Source organism: Pongo abelii, chromosome 6 (genome assembly GCF_028885655.2).
Source record: "Pongo abelii isolate AG06213 chromosome 6, NHGRI_mPonAbe1-v2.0_pri, whole genome shotgun sequence".
Lineage (NCBI taxonomy): Eukaryota > Metazoa > Chordata > Mammalia > Primates > Hominidae > Pongo > Pongo abelii.
Genome location: NC_071991.2, coordinates 25664354 through 25687753, shown reverse-complemented (window position 1 = coordinate 25687753; position 23400 = coordinate 25664354). Strand labels below are relative to the sequence as shown.

The 23400-nt window shown below is 48.4% G+C and overlaps 1 pseudogene; it reads right to left on the bottom strand.

The window, feature by feature from the left end:
* Positions 1 to 1828: 1828 nt before the first annotated feature.
* The window catches only part of LOC100460513 (neuronal pentraxin-2-like), a 45013-nt pseudogene continuing 23441 nt past the window's right edge, over positions 1829 to 23400 (bottom strand).

Below are 23400 nucleotides of genomic sequence, written 5' to 3'. Positions count from 1 at the left end.
CTGAGACCCATATCACTCACCCCTACAAATGAGGGAGTTGGGCTTCCAGGAAGCCTGGGGGTCAGTGGAGGCCTAGGGCAGGGGCAGCTTTGGCTGGGACCCTCCATCGGTGCAGACACACCCCTTTGTGTTAGTGCTGCACACACATAGAAAGAGGAACCAAGGCTGCATGTGGTGTAATCCCAGCAATTTGAGAGGCTGAGGCAGGCGGATCACCTGAGGTCGGGAGTTCGAGACCAGCCTGACCAACATGGAGAAACCCCATTTCTACTAAAAATACACAAAATTAGCCAGGTGTGGTGGCACATGCCTGTAATCCCAGCTATTCAGGAGGCTGAGGCAGGATAATCGCTTGAACCCGGGAGGCGGAGGTTGCAGTGAGCTGAGATTGCACCATTGCACACCAGCCTGGGCAACAAGAGCAAAACTATGTCTCAAAAAAAAAAAAAAAAAAAAAAAGAAAGAAAGAAAGGAAAGAAAAGAAAAGAAAGAAAGAGGAACCAAGAAGCTGCCATTGGGCTTCTGCCATGCCAGTTGAGCAAGTTCTGGATTTATTTAGCACTGGCATCCATCCACAGAGACTGAGACCCTTATCACTCACCCCTACAAATGAGGGGTTGGGCTTCCAGGAAGCCTGGGAGTCGGTGGAGGCCTAGGGTTGGCAGCCCTGTGTCATTGAGCAAATGTGTTCGCTCTCCGAGGTGCACAAAAGGCAATACCATGGCCACAGCTTTAGAGAAAAGCAAGACTCTTATTGCAAGACAGCAAGGAGACAGGAGGCAGATTCAGATCTGTCTCTCTGATTTGGAGCCTGGGCCAAGTTCTAAGGGATCAGACAGCAAGAGAAAGGATTTAGGAATGTTGGCATGGCAGGGTCTGGTTGGAGGGCTTCAAACTGGACAATTTACAGTCAGGTATGTTGAGGTGGATTTTAGCCCCAGATCTTCTGGGCCAACAGACCCTCGCTTGTGGAAGAATTTCAGTATTTAGGTTTTTTGTCATATCCCAGTCTTCTTGGTTCCAAGGGCAGGAATTATTGATTCCCAGTGTTGTTAGAGGTCAAAGTTTTTTTTGTTTGTTTTGTTTTTTGAGACAGTGTCTCACTCTGTTGCCCAGGCTGGAGTGCAATGGTATGATCACAGCTCACTGCAGCCTCAACCTCCTGGGCTCCGGTGATCCTTCTACCTCAGCCTCCCAAGGAATGGGGACTACAGGCATATACCACTATGCCCAGCTAATTTGTAAAATTTTTGAGGAGATGGGATCTCACTATGTTGCCCAGGCTAGTCTCGAACTCCTAGACTCAAGCAATCCTCTTACCTTGACCTCTGAAAATGTTGGGATTATAGGCGTGAGCCACCACACCCAGCCTCAAAGCTTTTTCTACCATTAATGCCTAGGCTACATGACTTACAGCTTTTAGCTGTTATAGCTACAAGAGAAAACTTGACATTTTGCTATCAACAGAGTAGGCCCAGTTTGGGCAGGTCCCATGGCTCCACCTGCAACTCGAGAAGGTGGTCATCCTGCAAGTCCTTGTTTCTTTGCTGATTGTCTCTCCCTGGCTGGAATATGAGCCCTGGGAGGCCAAAGGACTCGTCTGGATGACCTGCCACCTGGAATAGCAGCAGGCACCGAGCATAAGCCCCAGAAACACGGAGTTCTAGAAATACTGGTGAAAGAACAGGCCTTGCTCAGCCAATGGCAATGGATTCCCAGCACCCCTCAGGGACATGCCAAGCCCTCCCATCCAGTTATCTGGCATCTCCGTGCTGTGACCTCAGGGAAGCCACTGTTACCCCCACTCCCAAACACTTCTCACCTGGAATTGTATTGATTAGGTGGGCCAGATGGTTCCCAGAAACAGCAAGACATGGCTGGACAATTTGATTAACTTGCCTAATGAACTCTGAATTCACTCCATTTTTTTCCATGACAACTGTATTTTCTCTCTAAAATTGTTATTGATTCCTCATATGTGGAGATGTAGATGGGGCAGGAAAGCACATTTTGCACATGGAGGACAAGAAACCAAGATGTGGAGGTGGAGAGAGGCAGAGGTGGGTAAGGGCAGGACTGAATGTTTATCTTGAGCCCATGGTGGTCTTACGGCCTCTTCAGAAGACAGTCTTGCAGCTGGCCATTAATCATCAGTGGAGCGGGCAAGTTAAGGGGTGGGTACGGTTGCCAGATTCTGCAAATAAAAATACAAGATACCCAGTTAAATCTGAATCCAGGGCCAGGCATAGTGAGTCACACCTGTAATCCCAGCACTTTGGGAGCCTGGGGCTGGAGAATCGCTTGAGCCCAGGAGTTGGAAACCAGTTTGTCCAATATAGCGAGACCCCCATTTCCACTTAAAAAAAAAGAATTAGCTAGGTGTGGTGGTGCGCAACTGTAGTTCCAGCTACTGGGAAGGCTGAGTCAGGAGGAACCCAGGAGCTCCAGATGGCAGGCAGTAAGCTGTGAACCCGCCACTGCACTCCAGCCTGGGCAACAGAGTGAGACCTAGTTTCAAAAAAAATTTTTTTTAAATCTGAATTTGGATAAACAAATAGTTTACAGTATAAGTCCCCTGTAATATTTGGAATATACTTCTACTAAAAAATGATTTGCTATATATCTGAAATTCAGATGTTTCTGGGCATCCTGTATTTTATCTGTCAACCCTAAGAGTGGTGAGGTGTTATGTCCTTGGGTGCTCAAAGCTGGGCTGCAGCGCATAGACACCTACTCCCAGAAAGCTGGTCCAAGCAGGGACTCAGATGCTACAGGACCCGCCAACGCTCCTCTAACTTCTTTCTGTCCACCCCATCCTTCAATGCACAGGTCAGGACTCTTCCTCCCTGATGGGTTTCACGAATCAAGTTCCCACCTGGGTCCCATCTCTGAGCCAAGAGTCAAGGGACATAAACGTTGCTATTCACTGCAAGAGCTTATCCTGAGCTTGACCTACAGGTAGCACCACATGTGCTCATTGAACCCACACACCTCTGCAATGCTGTCCTGCCCATTTATCTGGGAAGGAAACGAGGCTCCAAGTGGGAAGGCACTTGCTGAAAAGTGGCAGAGCAGGACTCAAACCCAGTCTCCTGTCCCTGGCCATAGATGTCACGTCTAGAGATTTCCCCAGGAAAGTCACCAGTGTCCTGGCTCTGATGTGTCAGTGATGGGGCGAGGACAGAGGGGACGAGGCAGTGTTGGGTCAAGGCCCCAACCCTCTGCCTAAAAGTGGTCTCTAGGGTGGGCTGGGTAACCAGAGAGGGACTCTTAAGTAGCCATCTGTGTTCATTTGCTAGGGTGGCTGGGACAGAGTACCGCAAGTTGGATGGCTTAAAACACCAGGAATGAGTTCTCTCACAGTGCTGGAGGCCAGAAGTCTGAAATTGTGGTGTCAGTGGGGCCATGCTCCCTCTAAAGGCCCTGGGGAAGGCCTCTTCTTTGCTTCTTCCAGCTTCTGGTCACCCCAGGTCATCTCTGGCTTGCAGAAACGTGGCTCCCATCTCTGCCTTGGTCTTCACATGTGGCCTCCCATCTATGTCTCTCTGTGTGTCCCATCCTCTTTTTACAGGGACACCAGCCATTGGATGAGGGCTAATCATCCTAATCCGGTGTGAGCTCATCTTAATTAATTACATCTGCAAATGCCCCATCTCCAGGTAAGGGCTCATGCTGCAGCTCCAGGTGGATGTGAATTTTAAGGACACTGTTTCACACACTGCATCGTCTGCCTATCTATTATCTATCTATCTATCTATCTATCTATCTATCTATCTATCCATTGTCTATCTATGATCTATCCATCCATCCACCTATGTATTCAGCTACCTATCTATCCATCCACTCATCTATGTATTCATCATCTATCTATCCATCCATCTGCCTATCTATCCATCATCTATCTAGCCGTCCATCCATCAGTCCATCCGTCTATCTATCTATCCATCATCTATCTATTTGTCCATCTATCTATTCATCATCTATCTATTCGTCTATCCATCCATCCATCAATCTATTATCTGTCTATCCATCTACCTATCCATCCATCTGTCTATTACCTATCTATCTATCTATCTATCTATCTATCTATCTATCTATTATCTATCTGATATGGTTTTGGATTTGTGTCCCTTCCCAAATATCATCTTGAATTGTAATCCCCAGAGTCGGGAAGGGGACTAGTGGGAGGTGATTGGATCATGGAGGTGGATTTCTCTCTTGCTGTTCTCTTTTGTTTGAAACTGAGTTTCTGTTGCCCAGGTTGGAGTCCAGTGGTGCACCACTGCTCACTCTGCTCACTGCAACCTCTGCCTCCTGGATTCAAGCGATTCTCCTGCCTCACCCTCCCAAGTAGCTGGGATTACAGGTGCCCACCACCACACCTGGCTAATTTTTGTATTTTTAGTAGAGACAGGGTTTCACCATGTTGGCCAGGCTGATGTCGAACTCCTGACCTCAAGAGATCCACTCCCCTCAGCCTCCCAGAGTGCTAGGATACAGGTGTGAGCCACCTCTCCTGGCCGCTGTTCTCATCATAGTGAGTTCTCAGGAGATCTCGTTGTTGAAAAGTGTGTAGCATCTCCTCCTTCTCTCTCTTCTTCCTGCTCTGGCCATGTAAGATGTGCCTGCTGCCCCTTCTATCATGACTGTAAGTTTCCTGAGACCTCCCCCAGCCATGCTTCCTGTATAGCTTGCAGAACTGTGAGCCCTCTTTGCTTTATAAATTACCTCGTCTCAGGTGGTTCTTTATAGCAGTGTGAGAATTGACTTTATGGCTGTGTGAGATACACAATTGGGTGCTGGCTGGTGGCATCAGATCTGCCTCCTCGCTGAAATGCTCCTGAGGCTTGTTTTCCAGGATTCTATTCTGCACTGACCCCCTGTCACCTGCCACACCTGCATGGTTCCTGCTCCTCTCCTGACCCCTAACCTGGGAGTGCCCAGACCTGGCACCCTGCCCTCTGCTCCCTGGGTGACCTTATGGCTTAAATTCAACTTCCATGCCTGGGCCCTGACATGTTCTTGTCCCCAAATCTGACCGCCCTCCCAACTCCAGGCTGATGTGCACACCTGTGCACACCTCCACCTGGTGTTCACAGACACCTACAGCTCCAACGTCTAAACCCAACCACAATATGTCCCCCAGACTCCCTTTCCCTGGTGCTCCAACTCAGCAAATGGCATTGCCATCCCCCGGGCTCTGGCCCAAACCCTGAGTCACTCTCATACCTCTCCTCCTCTTGCACCCACAGCCAATCTGCCAGGAACCCCTGTCAGTTCCACTTTCAGAACAAACCCAGAATCCAACCCCTTCTCACCACCTCCACTGCCAGCACCCTGGACTCAGCCCCATTGTTTCCCTCCTGAATTACTAGAATAGGCTCCTAGGCCTCCTTGCTTTCTTCCAGGGCCTCTACACTCTCTTCCCGCAGCAGCCAGGACGCTGCTGTTACAACCTGAGTCAGATGAGCATTGTCTTGACCAACCCTCCAGTGGCTCTCCACAAGCCTGGAATGAAATCTGAGTTCTGACCCAGGGCATCCAGGCCCCAGAAGCTGCAGCCCCAAGACCTGTCTTGTCTCATGTCTCACCATGTTACCTTGGATTCTCCTGCCTCACGGACCTTTCCTAACCCGAGTTACTCTGAGAATGTTCCACTCCCAGGTCCTGGCACTTGCGATTCTCTCTACCTATATATATTGTATTAGTTCTGTTTCTCTGATTGAATCACCATGTGACTAATACAATCACCATGTGACATTCTACACATTTTAGTATCTATGTTACTAAGATGATACATCGATAGGTTGATAGTGTGTTAGTCCATTCTCACGCTGCTATACAGAACTACCTGACAGAGGGTAATTTATAAAGAAATGAGGTTTAATTGGCTTATGGTTCTGCAAGCTGTACAAGAAGTATGGCTGGGGAGGCCTCAGCAAACTTTGAATCATGGCAGAAGGGAAAGCAGGCACATCTTACATGGCCAGAGCAGGAGGAAGAGAGATAAGCGGGAGGTGCTATACACTTTTAAACAACCAGATCTCATAAGAGCTCACTATCATGGGAACAGCAAGGGAGAAATCCACCCCCATGATCCAATCACCTCCCACCAGTCCCCTCCCTGACACTGGGATTACAATTCAACATGAGATTTGGGCAGGGACACAAATCTAAACCATATCAGATAGATAGATAGATAGATAGATAGATAGATAGATAGATAGATGACAGGTAGATAGATGATAGATAAACAGACAAATGATAGATAGATAGTTGACTGATTGATTGATTGATAGATGATAGATAAATGATAGATTGACAGATAGATGATAGATAAATGATAGATGATAGATAGATGATAGACAATAGATGATACATAGGTGATAGATAAATAGATAGATGATAGATAGATCAATAGATGATAGATAAATGATAGGTGACAGATGATAGATGATAGACAGATAGGTGGTGGATAGATGATAGATGGATAGATGATAGATAGGTAATAGATGATAGACAATGGACAGATAAATAGATAGATGATAGACAGGTGATAGATAGATGATAGAAAGACAGAAGATAGATAGATAGACAATAGATAGGTAAGTATATACATATTACTAAGTTGAAGAGTCAAACCCATCCTGGTGCCAACCTGCTTTCAGTACTTCCAGATTTGTAAGTCAATAAATCCTCCTTCCTGCTTGTGCCAGTTGGCAGTGGGTTTTCTGGCATTTGTACCTGGTATGTGCAGCAGGTGGGTTGGGTTTGGTGGGAGTTGGTGGTGGGAGTGGGGAACTGTTTGCTTCAATCTGTTCCCCTAGTATGGCTGCAGCTGCTCCAGGCCCTACACTGGTACCCACAAAGTCCAGAAGAGGAGTGAGATGATTTTTGTTCCCACACTCTTAGTGAAAGCTCTAAGGCTGATTTTGATCGGATGTTCTCAATCCAGGGTAAAGGCCTGTGTCTTCCCAAGGTCATACACTTCAAACTTCCTGCATTTGGTGACTGAAAACAGGCTAGAGGGGTCCGGCCATGTCGCACTCTGACAGGCCGTCCTCTCTCCAGTGTCCCTCCAGGTCGGCTGAGGCTTTGTTGGGCCTGTGGTTACAGCTCCTCTTTTCCTTCAGCTCAGCCCTGCTTCCTCCTTCTTTTCACAGCTGTTGCTTCCTGATGAGTCCCTTGTTCCCCAAACTCCATATTAGCACCTGCATCCAGAGAACCCCACCTGCCACGTGTGCTTTTTCCTTCCAGCTTTATTGAGGTATAATTGACAAATAAAAGTTGCACATATTCAAGGAGTACAGCTTGATGTTTTGATATATGTATGCATTGTGGGATGATCACCATCATCAAGCTAATTAACAAAGCCATCGACCTTCCCTGTCACTGCCTTTTTTTTCCTTTTTGTGGTAAGAACACTTGAGATCTACATCTCAGTGAATTTCATGTATACAATACAGAGTATTAACTAATGTCACCATGCTGTACATTAGCTCTCTGGAACTTTTTAAAATTTCTGAGACAGGGTCTTGTTCTGTCACCCAGGCTGGAGTGCAATGGTGTGATCATAGTTCACTGCAGCCTCAAACTCCCAGGCTCAAACAATCCTCCTGCCTCAGCCTCCCGAGTAGCTGGGACCACAGGTATGCGCCACCATGTCTGGCTAATTTTAAATTATTTGTAGAGATGGGGTCTCCCTGTGTTGCCCAGGCTGAGCTCTCTGGAAATTGTTTGTCTTGTATTATTGAAAACTTCTACCCTTTGACCACATTCTCCCCATTTATTTCTCTTCCTATCCCCTAACAACCGCCATTCTACTCTCTGCTTGAATGAGTTTGAAATATCCACATCTGAGTGAGGTCAATGCCGGTGAACAGAGAGACAGAGGGAAAGAGTTTCAGAATATCCTTCAAAATAGCAGCACCTGGCAGATCCTTCCTCATATCTTGAGGGCCTGTGTGGGGTCCTAGGTTCATCCCTGATCCATCTCAGAGGTGCAGCGATCACTGATCCATCTCGGAGACCTTTAAGCTTGGACCTGACATTTGCCACTTCCTCTCCTCCTCACTGGAGACAGAGTGCAATCTGTTTCTGCCAAGCAAGAGCATTTTAAGAGGGTGGAAGGGTGCTTGCATGTGTCAGGGTCATGTCTGTGTGCAAATCCCCCAAGGTCATTGTCAGGAGAAAGGGGAAGGTGTTGGGGAGGCCAGGCAAGCATGTGCCGATGTGACTCTCACACTTGCACATAGCATACGTCAAGTCACCTGAAGGAAACCTGAATGATTTGTTCCAAGACTCTGCATAGGATTACTGGTGGTGCCCTGGGTTGGACATGGAGGTCACCAAGGGGCAGGACCAGCCATCATAGCAATAGACGCCCCATGCAGATAAGCCCTATGCATGAAAAACCTAGGTTTTTAGAACAAATTGAGAAGAAGGTCAGGAGTTCAAGACCAGCCTGGCCAACATGGTGAAACCCCTGTCTCTACTAAAAATATGAAAAGTTAGCCAGATGTGGTGGCAGGCGCCTGTAATCCCAGAACTTTAAAAGGCCAAGGTGGGTGGATCACCTGAGGTCAGGAGTTCGAGACCAGCTTGGCCAACATAGCAAAACCCCATCTCTACTAAAAATACAAAAATTAGCCAGGCCTGGTGGTGCACTCTTGTAATCCCAGCTACTTGGGAGGCTAAGGCAAGAGAATCGCTTGAACCCAGGAGGTGGAGGTTGTAGTGAGCTGAGGTCGCTCCATTGGACTCCAGCCTGGGCAACAAGAGTGAGACTCTGTCTCAAAAAAAAAAAAAAAACTTATTTACAAAAATATCTCTGCCAAGGCAACTGGATTCTTTTTCAGGGTCAGCATTCTACATCCACACCGGGGTGCCTGTTAGACTTCCCACTGCAGGGAGGGTGACTGGCCCACAGCCCCAGCTGCCTGTTCTGAAATCCATCACCAAGTTCATGCAAAGGCCATATGTCTTGCAGGCTGCTCCCAGCCCATGATGTAGTGTGCCGGGGACACTGGGGCAGGCCCGTTCCTGGGCCATGCAGGACTCCTCTGATTAATATCTTTGCCGAGGACACCCCATCTGCTTTGGCAAAACTTTCTTAGTCTAAGATTTTTATTTTTTATTTTTTTGAGACAGAGTCTTACTCCGTCACCCAGGCTGGAGTGCAGTGGCGTGATCTTGGCTCACTGTAACCTCCGCCTCCCAGGTTTAAGTGATTCTCCTGCCTCAGCCTCCCGAGTAGCTGGGATTACAGGCACCTGCCACCATGCCTGGCTAATTTTTGTATTTTTAGTAGAGATGGGGTTTTACCATGTTGGCCGGGCTGGTCTCAAACTCCTGACCTCAAGTGATTGGCCCACCTCGGCCTCCTAAATTGCTGGGATTATAGGCATGAGCCACCTCGCCCTGACCCAAGATTCTTCCTACTTGTATTAGTTTCTTACAGGTGCTGAAACACATGACCACAAACTGAGTGGCTTCAAACAACAGAAATGTATCATCCCACATTTAGGAGGCCAGAAATCTGAAATCAAGTTGTAGGCGGAGTTGGTTCCCTCTGGAGGCCTTCAGGGAAAATCTATTCTGTGCCTCTCTCCAGCCTTTGGCAGCTGCCCTCCATGCTTGGCAGCTGCCCTCCATCCTTGGAGTTTCTTGGCTCCTCTGCCTCCATCTTCATATGGCCTTGCCCCTTTGTGTCTGAGTGTCTCAAATCTCCCTCTCCTTCCTCTTATAAAGATGACACTCATTGACCTTCGGGTCCACCCCAAATCCAGGATGATCCCATCTTGAGATTCTTCATTTAATTGCATCTGCAAACAACCTATTTCCAAATAAAGTCATATGCACAGGTACCAGGGATTAGGATTTGGATACATCTTTTTGGGGGGACAATATCCAGCCCACTTTATGACCCAGCCATCCTTCCTCTCACTCCTCCATAGGGACTGTCCATACCCCCACCTTCCTCAGCACCCCTCCACCCCACCATTTTTCCCTGCAGGCATTTTCTGCAATAAATGTCTTGCACATTGAATCCCATGTAATTCCACATTGCAGCCTGTTCCACAGAGGACCTGAGCTGACACAAATAACACAGATGTGATTTTTACTTAAAAGGGATTACATGTATATTGTCCTGAAGTTTGCTTTTATTTTACCACTGAGTGTCTTGGACATCTTCCCATATCAGTACATGCAGATCTACTGATTGTTTGGAAGAGCTGCAGAATCTTCCATCTTCATTTTTTGTAGTGTTTTTCAGTGCATCTCTCTGTCTAGTTTTTGTAGTGGTTGCCCTGGGCATTACAATACACATATGTAATTTATTATAATCTCCTAGTAAGACCTGATTCCAATTTTGATTTTTTCTCTTTCCCACTTTTAAATACCTTGGTCTTGAGTATTGGATGGTTTCATAATTTTTGTTCCAATCATCAAATATGACTTATAAAGCTCAGGAGGAGAAGGACAATCTATTGTATGTGACCCAGATCTCTGCCCTCCTCATTGTTCCTTCTCCCTTCCTGATGCTCCAAGGTTCGTTCTTTCTTTTCTTTCCCTTTCTTTCTTTCTTTCTTTTCTTTCTTTCTTTCTTTCTTTCTTTCTTTCTTTCTTTCTTTCTTTCTTTCTTTCTTTCTTTCTTTCTTTCTTTCTTTCTTTCTTTCTTTCTTTCTTTCTTTCTTTCTTCCTTTCTTTCTTTCTCTTTCTTTCCTTCCTTCCTTCTTTCTTTCTTTCTCTTTCTTTCTTTTTTTCTTTCTTTCTCTTTTTCTTTTTCTTTCTTTCTTTATTTTCTCTCTCTCTCTTTCTTTCTTTCTTTTTATTTTTCTTCTTTTTTTTTATTTTGAGATGGACTTTCACTCTTGTTGCCCAGGCTGGAGTGCAATGGCACCATCTCGGCTCACTGCAACCTCCGCCTCCTGGGTTCAAGTGATTCTCCTGCCTCAACCTCCTGAGTAGTTGGGATTACAAGCATGCGCCACCATGCCTGGCTAATTTTTGTATTTTTAGTAGAGACAGGGTTTCACCATGTTGGCCGGGATGGTCTCCATCTCCTGACTTCATGATCCACCTGCCTCAGCCTCCCAAAGTGCTGGGATTACAGGCATAAGCCACCGCCCCTGGCCAGATTCTTTCTTTTATTATTTTCTTTCTGTTACAAAAACTTCCTTCAGCTAAACGTTAAGGGTAAGCCCACTTGCAACACATTCTTTTCATTTTCCTTCATATGAGAATGTCTTTGTTTCCCCTTCATTCCCAAAGGATGGCTTCACCAAATATAGAATTAATGGCTCACCTCAGACCTTGTTATTGTTGTACCTAGAAGTACAATCTGGACCTTTTTTGGGTATATCACCCATATCTCTAACTAAAATGCTCAATCGTTTCTCCAGCTTCTTGAACATATGGAATATGACCTTTTCTGGCCATTCTACAAATTCTGGCTCAGCATTAATTGGTTGCTTTTTCTCCTCATTTTTGGTTGTATTTCTCTGCTTCTTTGAATGTCTGGTCATTTTTGACTGGATTCCCGACATTGTGAATTTTACCTCACTGGGTTCTGGATAATTTTGTATTACCACAAATGTTCTGTTTTATTTGGGGATATCTTTAAGTAGTTTGGGGGCTCTCCATGGTGGCTCATGCCTGTAGTCCTAGCACTTTGGGAGACTGAGGTGGGTGGATCATATATATACAAAACATTAGCCAGGCATGGTAGTTGCATGCCTGTAGTCCCAGCTACTCAGGAGGTTGAGGCCAGAGAATCACTTGAGCTTGGGAGGTTGAGGCTGCAACCTCAACCATGACCTGTGGTCATGCCACTGCACTCCAGGCTGGGCGACAGAGCAAGACCCCATCTCAAATAAATAAATAAGTAGTTTGGAAACCATTTTGTTACCAGAAAAGGGGTCTCAATCCAGACCCCAAGAGAGGGTTCTTGGATCTCGCATACGAAAGAATTCAAGGCAAGTCACAGAGTGCAGTGAAAAGAGGGAGTCTATTGAAACCTACTTCCTTAGGTAGTAGGACGTCCTCAGAAAGCAAGAGGAGGAATGTACTGTCTTTGTTTTAAGTTTTTCTTATATAGAAGTCTTGTCTATGTAAAGACTAAAGCAAGCTGTGTCTACATGTGGGCAGGCAGACAGCGTGGCAAAATGTATTATTCTATTGATTTAAAGAAAACTATCCTTGACATTTTAGTGGATAAGTACATTAAAGCATAACTATAATTATTTTGAAAGCATGTATTGTTATGGGTATTGGGACATTGGGACTTTCTGTTGTTGTAGGTATTTGTCCTTGCAAGCATTACTAATCTGCTTTCTTAGCTGTAAACATCTTATGACCATGGGTCCTAACTGGCAAGGAATGTGCCTTGTTAGTCTCAAGATGGAGCTGAACTTAAAATGGTGCTACTCTGGCTCTCTGAGGCTCTTGCTTCCCTAACAATCTCATCCTTTCAGGGCTTGCTCTTTAAGATTTGGTAGGTAGAATCAGAGAAGTGTTTAGTCTGGGGCTAATTTTCCCCCACTACTGAGGCAAGACCCTTCTGAATATTCTCCCTGCTACCCTGTGAATTATGAGGATTTCTACTCTGGCTGGTGGGAACAGAAACTATTCCCATTCCTGCGTGAGCTCCTTGAATTGTTCTTTCTAATCCTTTTGGGTCATTCTTTCCCTGGCCTCAGGTAATTTTCTTTTTTTTTTTCTTTTATTGAGAGAAGTCTCACTCTGTTGCTCAGGCTGGAGTGCAGTGGCATGATCTCGGCTCACTGCAACCTCTGCCTCCCAGGTTCAAGTGATTCTCCTGCCTCAGCCTCCCATGTAGCTGGGATTACAGGCACCCGCCACCATGCCCAGCTAATTTTTGTATTTTTAGTAGAGATGGGGTTTCACCATGTTGGCCAGGCTGGTCTCAAACTCCTGACCTTAGATGATTCGCCCACCTTGGCCTCCCACAGTACTGGGATTACAGGTGTGAGCCACCACACCCAGCCAGTAATTTTCTCACATACATGTGCTGGCCAATACTCAGCTAAAGATAGCTAGAATCCCTCCTCTCTCTCTTATTTCCTTGTACCTGGCACTGTATTCACCATGAGAAGTCCCACTTATTTAAGAGACAAAGAATAGCTCTTGGCTGCCTTTGGAACCAACAAATTGGTTTTTAACTGGAACAAAAACCGAGACCAGGGCAGACAGAGCATTGTCTACCTACCATGGGTCCAGGAGCTTAATGTGGGAACAAGGAGATCCTCCAATAAGGTAAAGGAAGGCTGAATCTGAGCTTTAGAGATCACCTGGTTGCTGGGTTGAGAATGGAAGGTGCATAGATCCATCCTGCAGGCTGTGTATGATGAGTAAACTGAGCCGCAATTCATCACTGAATTGCCCAAGGAGACACAGCTGGAGGGGACAGAGTGGGGCCTGATGTAAGCTGCCTCACTCCAGGGCACCTGCTCTCAGTCCCACAGCAGACAGCCTCTCCAAGAGTGCACGTTGCCGTGCAGCCTTGGTATTTCACCAAGCAGCATCTGCTGTCACCCCATAGCCTGTGGTCTCAGCTATTTGGGAGGCTGAGGTGGGAGGATTGCTTGAGCCTGGGAGTTCAAAGCTGCAGTGAATCAGCATCAGAATCATCTTGGAGTTCATAAACTATGCAGAATCCTGGGCCCCTACAGATTCCCTGAGTCAGAGTCCTCAGGGCATGGTCTGGAAACCTGTAGGCAGGTCGTTCTGGGCTGCACTTTGATAGCAGCTGGAGCTTAGGCAGTGCACTTCGTGGTGCAAAAGACAGAATGCCCGATGCTCCCATGGGGTCGGCTCAGGACCTTCAACAAGGACCAGGTTGCCGGGCGTGGTGTCTTACACCTGTAATCCCAGCACTTTTGGAGGCCGAGGCAGGAGGATCACTTTAGCCCAGAAGTTTGAGACCAGCCTGGCCAACATGGTGAAACCCCGTCTCTACTAAAAATACAAAAGTTAGCCCCCTGTAGTGATGCACATCTGTAATCCCAGCTACTTAGAAGACTGAGGCATGAGAATTGCTTGAACCTGGGAGGTGGAGGTTGCAGTGAGACAAGATCTCACCACTGCACTCCAGCCTGGGCGACAGAGTGAAATTCTGTCTCAACAACAACAACAAAATCCAAGGACCAAGTTAGGACCTCTCCATGGACATTCCCTCATGGAGGCAACATGGCAACCACTGGCCTGTTCATCCCTCCCCACACCCCACGGCCCACAGAGGGGAGGCTTTCTCTCAGCCCTCTCAGAAGAGCAAGGAAGTATTTTTCTAGGTGCCCCTACACTTCTCCCCAAGGCCAGAACTGGGCTGCATTACCCCTTCCTGAACCAGCCCCTTAGGCCTGAGTTACCGAAGCAGGGGATGGGTGTATTCATTTCCCAGGGCTGCCATAACAAAGTACCATGGACTGGGCAGCTGAAACAATAGACGTTTATTGTCTCACTGTTCCGGAGGTTGGAAGTCTGAAATCAAAGTATCGGCAGGTTCGGTTCCTCCTGAGGCCTCTCTCCTTGGCTTGCGGATGGCCGTCTTCTCCCCGTGTCCTCACGTGGTCATCCCTCTGTGAATTTGTGTGTCCTAATATCTTCTTCTTTTTTTTTTTTTTTTTGAGATGGAGTCTCACTCTGTCACCAGGCTGGAGTGCAGTGGTGTGATCTCGGCTCACTGCAACCTCCGCCTCCTGGGTTCAAGCGATTCCCCTGCCTCAGCATTCTGAATAGCTGGGACTACAGGTGTGTGCCACCACACCCAGCTAATTTTTTGTATGTCAGTAGAGACAGGGTTTCACCATGTTGGCCAGGATGGTCTAGATCTCATGACCTCGTGATCTGCCTGCCTCGGCCTCCCAAAGTGCTGGGATTACAGGCATAAGCCACTGCGCCCAGCCCCTGATCGCCTCTTCTTATAAGGACACCAGTCATACTGAGTTATGGTCCACTATATAAAGACCCCATTTTAACTTAATTACCTCTTTAAAGGCCCCGTCTCCAAACACAGTCTCATTCCAAAATACTGAGGGTTAGGACAGAAACATGAATTTTGGAGAAACGCAATTCATGCCAAAGATGTAGAGTTACCCTGACTGGTTTAGATCAGCCAGAACCCATCTTTGGAAATGGGTTTGGGCTCAGGGCCCCTCCCATTACAGTGGGGGAGGGGTAGAAAGAATGGGGAGACAGTTGGGCACAGGGGCTCCTGCCTATAATCCCAGCACTCTGGGAGGCCAAGGTAGGAGGATTGCTTGAGTTCAGGAGTTCAAGACCAACCTGAGCAACACAGTGAGACCCTGTCTCTACTAAAAATTAAAAAATTAGGCTGGGCGTGGTGGCTCATGCCTGTAATCCCAGCACTTTGGGAGGCTGAGGTGGGCTAATCACTTGAGATCAGGAGATCGAGACCAGCCTGACCAACATGGTAAAACCCCATCTCTACTAAAAATACAAAAATTAGCCAGGTGTGGTGGCACATGATTGTAATCCCAGCTACTCAGGAGGCTGAGGCAGGAGAATTGCTGGAACGTGGGAGGTGGAGGTTGCAGTGAGCCGAGATTACACCACTGCACTCCAGCCTGGACGACAAGAGGGAGAATTCATCACTAAATAAATAAAAAAATAAAAATTAGACTGTTGTGGTGGCACATACCTGTGGTCCTAGGTACTGGGGAGGCTGAGGCAGGAGGATCACTTGATCCCAGGAGTTGGAGGCTTCAGTGAGCTATGATTGCACCACTGCACTCCAGCCTGGGCAACAGACTGAGACCCTGACTTTAAAAAGAAAAAAAAAAGAATGTGGAAGCCAATGGTGTCCAGCACACTTACGCTATTAACTGCTATGCCAATGTGGGTGAGAAGTCAGCTGGTTGGTCAGCCTGGAGGAGCTGGAATGAGCTGGGGCCTGAGGATGTAGGCAGAGTATGGACAGATGGAGAAGAAAGGGCATCACCATTGGGTCACAGCCTGAGCAGAGACTGATGTCCTGGGATATTTCCAGGCACCTCCCCCAGCAGCTAGTACACAACAGGCACTTAATAATTACACAGCTGGCAATGGCACCCACATTGGCAGGGGAGCCTCTTCGTTTCTTCCTGCTGAGCCAAGTTGTTGCTCCATATTTACAGTTAACCACTCACATCGACCCAATAGAATAGCATGGAAACCACTCTTGAAGCAGGGCTCCAATAAAAGACGTGAAAATTTCCACGTTCCTGCAGAAAACATGATTGACATTCCACTCGGGCTGGCATCAGTCTCATCTTTTCCTTTGCTTCCCAGCTCATTGGAATTTAATATTGGGTTCATCCTTCCCTCAGCCTTTGCCTGGGCGTGCTTCTGAATCTAGCCTGATCCGGATCAATGGAGATGGAAATGGGGAGGACATGCTTGTGATGAAAAGGAAATGCCATCTAGGTCTGAAATTGTAGCTAGAAAAGCTGACCTGGCCTCTGGTCTCCAGGAGTTGGGGAGTTGGAGCCTTAGGAGCTGTGCTTGCCTGGGGCTCAAAATAGAATGGCCGCTCCAGGCCGGGCGCAGCGGCTCATGCCTGCAGTCTTAGTACATTGGGAGGTCGAGGTAGGCGGATCACTGGCCAACATGGTGAAATGCTTGTCTCTACTAAAAACACAAAAATTAGCCAGGTGTGGTGGCAGGAACCCATAATCCCAGCTACTCAGGGGGGTGAAGCAGTAGAATTGCTTGAACCCGGGAAGCAGAAGTTTTAGTGAGCTGAGATCGCACCACTGCACTCCAGCCTGGGCAACAGAGCAAGATTCTGTCTCAAAAATAAAAAAGACTGGCCGGGCATGGTGGCTCACCTCTGTAATCCCAGCACTTTGGGAGGCCGAGGCAGGTGGATCACAAGGTCAAGAGATCGAGACCATCCTGGCCAACATGGTGAAACCCTGTCTTTACCAAAAATACAAAAATTAGCCAGGTGTGGTGGTGGGTGCCTGTAATCCCAGCTACTCAGGAGGCTGAGGCAGGAGAATCGCTTGAACCCAGGAGGCGGAGGTTGCAGTGAGCCGAGATTGTGCCACTGCATGCCAGCCTGGCGACAGAGCGAGACTTCGTGTCAAAATAAATAAATAAATAAAATAAAAAAGATTGGTCACTCAGTCGGGCCTGTTAGATGCTCCCTTGGCCTAGAAAGTGAGTGTCAGCTGGATTGGCCTAGGGGTCATCTTCCCTTCTTCATTCTCCTCCACTCACTCTCCAGATACTCATGGGAGAATCTGCTGAGCCCTGGCACATGGCTGGGCTCAGGGAGTGCACAATGAACAAGGCAGACCCAGTCTCTGCTTTCAGTCCTACATATGGGGACAGAAAATACACAAGCAGGCCAGGTGCAGTGGCTCACACCTGTAATCCCAGCACTTTGGGAGGCCAAGGCGGGTGGATCACCTGAGGTCAGGAGTTCGAGACCAGCCTGGCCAACATGGTGAAACCCCATCTCTACTAAAAATCCAAAAATTAGCCAGGTGTGGTGGTGTGCGCCTGTAATCCCAGCTGCTTGGGAGGCTGAGGCAGGGGAATTGCTTGAACCAGGGAGGTGGAGGTTGTAGTGAGCTGAGATCACACCGCTGCACTCCAGCCTGGGTGACAGAGTGAGACTCCATCTCAAAAAAAAAAAAAGAAAAGAAAATGCACAAGTAGTCAAGAGACACACCAGAAGCCAAACGCAGTGGCTCATGCCTGTCATTCAGCATTTTGGGAGGCCAATGTGGGAAGAGTGCTTGAGGCCAGGAGTTCCAGACTAGCCTGGCCAACATAGCAAGACCCCAGCTCTGTAAAAAATACAAAAAAATTAGCTGGGCGCAGGGGCTCACAACTGTAATCCCAGCACTTTGGGAGACCAAGGCGGGTGGATCACCTGAGGTCAGGAGTTCAAGACCAACCTGGGCAACATGATGAAATCCCATCTCTACAAAAATTCAAAAATCAGCTGGGCACAGTAGCATATGCCTGTAATCCCAGCTCCTTGGGAGGCTGAGGCAGGAGAATCACTTGAATCTGGGAGGCAGAGGTTGCAGTGAGCCTAGATGCTGTCACTGCACTCCAGGCTGTGACAGACTGAGACTCCGTCTCAAAAAAAAAAAAAAATTAGTTGGATGTGGTGGTGCGCACCTCTGGTCCCAGCTATTTGGGAAGCTGAGGTGGGAGAATTGCTTGAGCCTGGGAGTTCAAAGCTACAGTGAGCTATGATTGCAACACTGCACTCCAGCCTGGGCTACAAAGCGAGACTCTGTCTCTAAAAATAATAATAATAATAAACACACCAGATCATGATGGGAAATCATTGTACTCTAGACATCATAAAGCAGATGAGGTAATAGGGAGGGAAGGATGGGGCACAGGAGAGAAGGAGGTCTGGGAAGGCCCCTCTGAGGCTGTGTCCCTTGAGCATTTTCCTGGGTGGCAAGAAGGAGGGAGTCAGTGCTTGGAGAGAATCTCATTCTAGGCTCTTTGCACCTTCGAAGTGCTTGGCTCCAAAGCAGGTGAATGAAACAGTGGGAACCCAGGTGAGTGAGGAGGCACTCAGTAAGGCACAAGAAAGGAGACAGCTCAGGAAACCTCACAAGGGGTGTGAACAGAGCATGCAGGACTGGATTCTCACAGGTTGATGGCAGCTTCAGAGGGAAACTCCGAGGACAAGAGCGCTCAGGGTGCCCACCACACCCACTCCAAATGCCTCCCTGCTCTGCAGGGCAGGGACAGGCAGGGTGGAGAGTTCAGCTGGATTCCCAGCCATTGACTGACCCGAGCTGCCCTGGGTCTGAGCTGGTGGCCTGGCTCCTGCAATCTTGTATCCTTACTGGGGTCCTCCACCTGCCCCTTCTCCACCTGGCATGGCAGTGCTGGGTACCAGGTCTCTTTGCCTGGTCCAGGAAATGTGTCTCCACTGGGGCCTGAGGTCCCACTTCTGGGTCTGGTCTCTTTCCTGCATTTCCTTCTCCAACCCTGAGGCATTCTAGGTTCTGGAGTTGTGTACTGTAGAATAACTGTGTCGTCTCCCATACACTAAGTATTTGCTGCGTGCCGGGCCCTGGGGGAGTCCTTTCCTTACCATGATAGCCAACCTCACAGCAGGAACTGTGGGCCAGACATGCCCCCAGCCATCTCTGCCACCTGGTATTCACAGCCTCTCACATAATGTAATAAGGTTAGTCTGTGTGACCAGTACAAGACAGCAGAAGTGAGGGTATGTCTTCCAAGGCTTGGTTAGAAACCACACTACGCTTTCTCAGATTGCTCACCCTGGGAAGCCAGCTGCCCTGTCACGAACAGCCCTTTGTGTTTTGTTTTGCTTTGTTTTTTCTTTTTAGAGACAGGGTCTCTCTCTGCAGCCAAGGCTGGAGTGCAGTGGTGCAATCATGGCTCACTGCAGCCTCAACCTCTGGGCTCAAGCGATCCTCCTACTTCAGCCTCCTGAATAGCTGGGACCATGGGTGCTCCACCATGCCTGGATAATTTTTTACTTTTTGTAGAGATGGGGTCTCCCTATGTTGCCTAGGTTGGTCTGGACCTCCTAAACTCAAGTGATCCTCTTGCCTCAGCCTCCTAAATTGTTGGGATTACAGGTGTGAGCCACCACGCCCGGCCATGAGCAGCCCTTTGGAGAGGCCCACATGGTAAGGAACTGAGGCCTCCTGCCAACAGCCATGTGCAGGAGCCATCATGAAAAGGGCTCCTCCAGCCCAGTCCAGTCTTCAGAGACTGCAGCCCTGGCCAATTTTTTTTTTTTTTTTTTTTTGAAATTGAGTCTCATTCCGTCACTCAGCCTGGAGTGCAGTGGCACAATCTTGGCTCACCACATCCTCCACCTCCCAGGTTCAAGCACTTCTCGTGCCTCAGCCTCCTGAGTAGCTGGGACTATAGGCATGCACCACCATGCCTGGTTTATTTTTGTATTTTTTTGTAGATGGGTTTTCACCATGTTGGCCAGCCTGGTATCAAACTCCTGACCTCAAATGATCCACCCACCTTGGTCTCCCAAAGTGCTGGGATTACAGGCATGAGCCAACACACCTGGTCCTGGCCAACATTTTGATTGTGACTTTATGAAAGATCCCTGAGCCAGAACCACCCAGCAAGGCCACTCCTGGACTCCTGACCCACAGAAACAGTGAGATATTAAATGTTTGTTGTCTTCAGCTGGTAAGTTTTGGAGTCATTCATTATGCAGCAACAGATAGCTAATATGCTCAGCTCCATCAGTCCTCAGGAGAAGTCTCTGCTGTGCAAAACTATTGTTCTCCCCTGGTCCAAGCAGAAAACAGCAGCTCACAATCACCCAAAGAGGAAGTTGGGCAGAGAAATGCAAACTTGAGGGTTTGCATCTGTTGGAGCCGGTGCTGCATCAGATCTCTGGGCTTTCCATCCATCGGCAACCACACCACCCTACTCAGCAAGTGTGACCTAGGCTGAAGGCTTAACTCCTCAAAATAAGCCCACGAAGCTTCACTGCCCTGATTTCACAGATAAGCAAACACGTCAGACCACCACGACTCACTCAGGGTCGCACAGCTGGTGAGGAGGGATGCCCTGCCAGAACTCAGTCACCTGGGGTTATTGGAGGCTGGCACCCTGCTGTGCAGGAGTGGCACCTCTTCAGGGCAGGGAGGAACGCTGGGTGTCTCCCCAAGGCGGGTCTTTGTGGTCTCAGGCTGTCCCCCAACTCCAGGGCTGCCAGGCTTGGTGAAAACCTGAAGCTTCCTCTTCCACTTCCCCAAACCCTCAGCTGGCAAAGAGCCTACAGCTTGGGGCGATGAGATGTGGTCACCTGCAGGACTGGGGTTTTAAGAAGCAGCTGTTTACTGTGGTCTTGAATTTTAAAGAGGTTTCAAGTCCAACTTGGACCCTCAACTCCGGGGATTCCTGTAACCATGGCAGCGGCTCACAACAGCAACAGCAAATATTTGCCAAAAGAGAAAGAGCTGGGACTGGGCCCTAGGCACCTGCAGATGGCTGGGGGGTTATCCCTGGCTTCGCAGGGGGCACTCAGATGCCTCCAGTAACAACTTCTCTACCATCCTGTGCCTGGGTGGAGTGTGTGTCTGTGGGGGTGTCAGGAGGTCCCATGCCCCATCTTAAGCACTCTTTCCCCCAGGTCTCTGCATAAAATATGCTCTCAGGACAGCATGTCCAGGACCAGACCTCAGGTGGGCCTCCCTTGACCTAGTTGTTCATGTGAACTTAGACAAGTCCTTTCTTTTACCAGAGCCTCAGTTTCCTCATCTGTGAAATGGGAATAGCAAACTGGCCTGTGTTTTCAGAGGTGTGTGGCTAAAGAGAATTCCAGGCCAGGCATGGTGGCTCACACCTGTAATCTCAGCACATTGGGAGGCTGAGGCCAGAGGATCGCTTGAATCTAAGAGTTTGAAACAAGCCTGGGCAGAAAAGTGAGACCCTGTCTTTATAAAAAAATAAATAAATAAAAACTATTTTTTTTTTTTGAGAGGGAGTCTCATTTTGTCACCCAGGCTGGAGTACAGTGGAGCAATCTTGGCTCATTGCAACCTTCACCTCCTGGGTTCAAGTGATCCTCCTGCCTCAGCCCCCCAAATAGCTGGGATTACAGGTGCACACCACCATCCTTGACAAATTTTTTTATTTTTAGTAGAGATGGGGTTTTGCCATGTTGTCTATACTGGTCTTGAACTCCTGGCCTCAAGTGATCCACCTGTCTCAGCTTCCTACGGTGCTGGGATTACAGGTATGAGCCACTGTGCCTGGCCAAAATAAATAAAAATTTAAAAAATAAAATGAATTCCAGCCGTTGCCATCTAGAGCATCCTGTTGAGGGATTGTTGTAAAGATCCCATGGCTGGCTTCCAGGACAGAGTGATGTCGTGAGCTCCAGGACATATTCCAGATAGCCCAAAGAGGGAAAGAGGCTTACCTAGGGCAACACAGCAAGTGCAATGGGACCCAGAACTGAGCTACTACCTCATTCTGCTGCCATCTCAGGCCATGAGGGCCCGTCCTGCTCAGCTGTCACCAGCTGTGTGGTTGTGAAGGATGTGGTTGTGAAGGATGTGGTTGGGATGGGTGGCTGAGCCAGGCTTCCCTGCAGATGTGCTCAGGGCTTAGCTACAATCTGGGTCAGGGCCCTGGGTGAGCCATGCGCATGGACAGTGTCTGCTGAGCGAATTTCAGCAGAGAGAAGACGGAAATAGAACCCTGCAGGCCTAAGCCACCGGGAAGGGACCCTGGGTTCTCCCAGTGGGGCGGTCCCTATCACCGCAGGTTTCCAGGTTAACTGGTCCACATACAGACTTTGATGTATAAATAGGCCAAATGCTGCATTTATATTTAAATTACATCTCAGGGGTAAAAAACAGACTACATCCTATTTTTAAGAGAATGAGGTGTGCAGAGCTAGCATGCAGAAATACTATGGAGAGATCCAGGATGGAGCATCTGCTTTTTCAGAAGTCTGGGGCCTTGGATCCTCACCTGTAAATGGGGTGGTGTCCATGCTCCGAATTCCCCCCAGCTCAGAGTGAGTCCGAATATTCTCATGAGACACTGGTCTGAAAGTCTCCCGGGAGGCATCTCCATCTGTCTCTTCTCTGCTGAAAGCTCATGTATATTTATTTTTTTCATTTCCCTGTTTTTGCGTTGGACATCCCTAAAATAGAACAGGAGATAGGGCTGTGAGGAGAGGTCCCCAGGCACAGGCTCTTCTTGGAGGTCCCCAAGGAATGGTCCAGGCTCCAGGAGTGGGAAGCTGTTTGGTGAGGCTTCAAATTCACCCTGCAAACCCATGCCATAGAGAGACCTGCAACAAAGTGGCCCTTTCTGATGCAGAATTAAACCGAGAGCCCACTAGGCGTGGGATGCCCTCCTCATCCATAACACATTTGGATTCTTCAGCTCTACCAAAGGCCCCTGCTTCTAACGAGCAGCTTGGGGACCAGCTGAAGGGCTGCCCTGGGGAAAATGAACACTGTCTGCAGCAACTGAACTGATCCTGTGCTTCGGGGTTGCTTGCCCAAGGAGATGCTAGGCATGGCCACCTCCTGGGACCTCCCTACCACACAAGGCCAGTTCAGAACAGGCAGGAGATCCGGGGCCTATAGAACCTGCACCCTGAGGAAGGGCATCAGAGAGTTCCTCCACTCAAGCCCATCACCCTTTGGGGCAGACAGCTTGCTCAGTCATTCCACTGTCCCTGGACAGATGTGCAGATGCAGAGTAAAGGATGGCAGACAGACCACACTCAGTTGAGGACTTATCCCCAGATGGGGAGGCACTGAACACTTGCTGGGATAAGGCTCTTGGAAGCCTCTATCAGGCCCCTGGGGCAGGTGGCAGCTGGCAGGCCTCCTTCCTGGTAGGGCTCTGTGGCCTTAGCCAGATCTT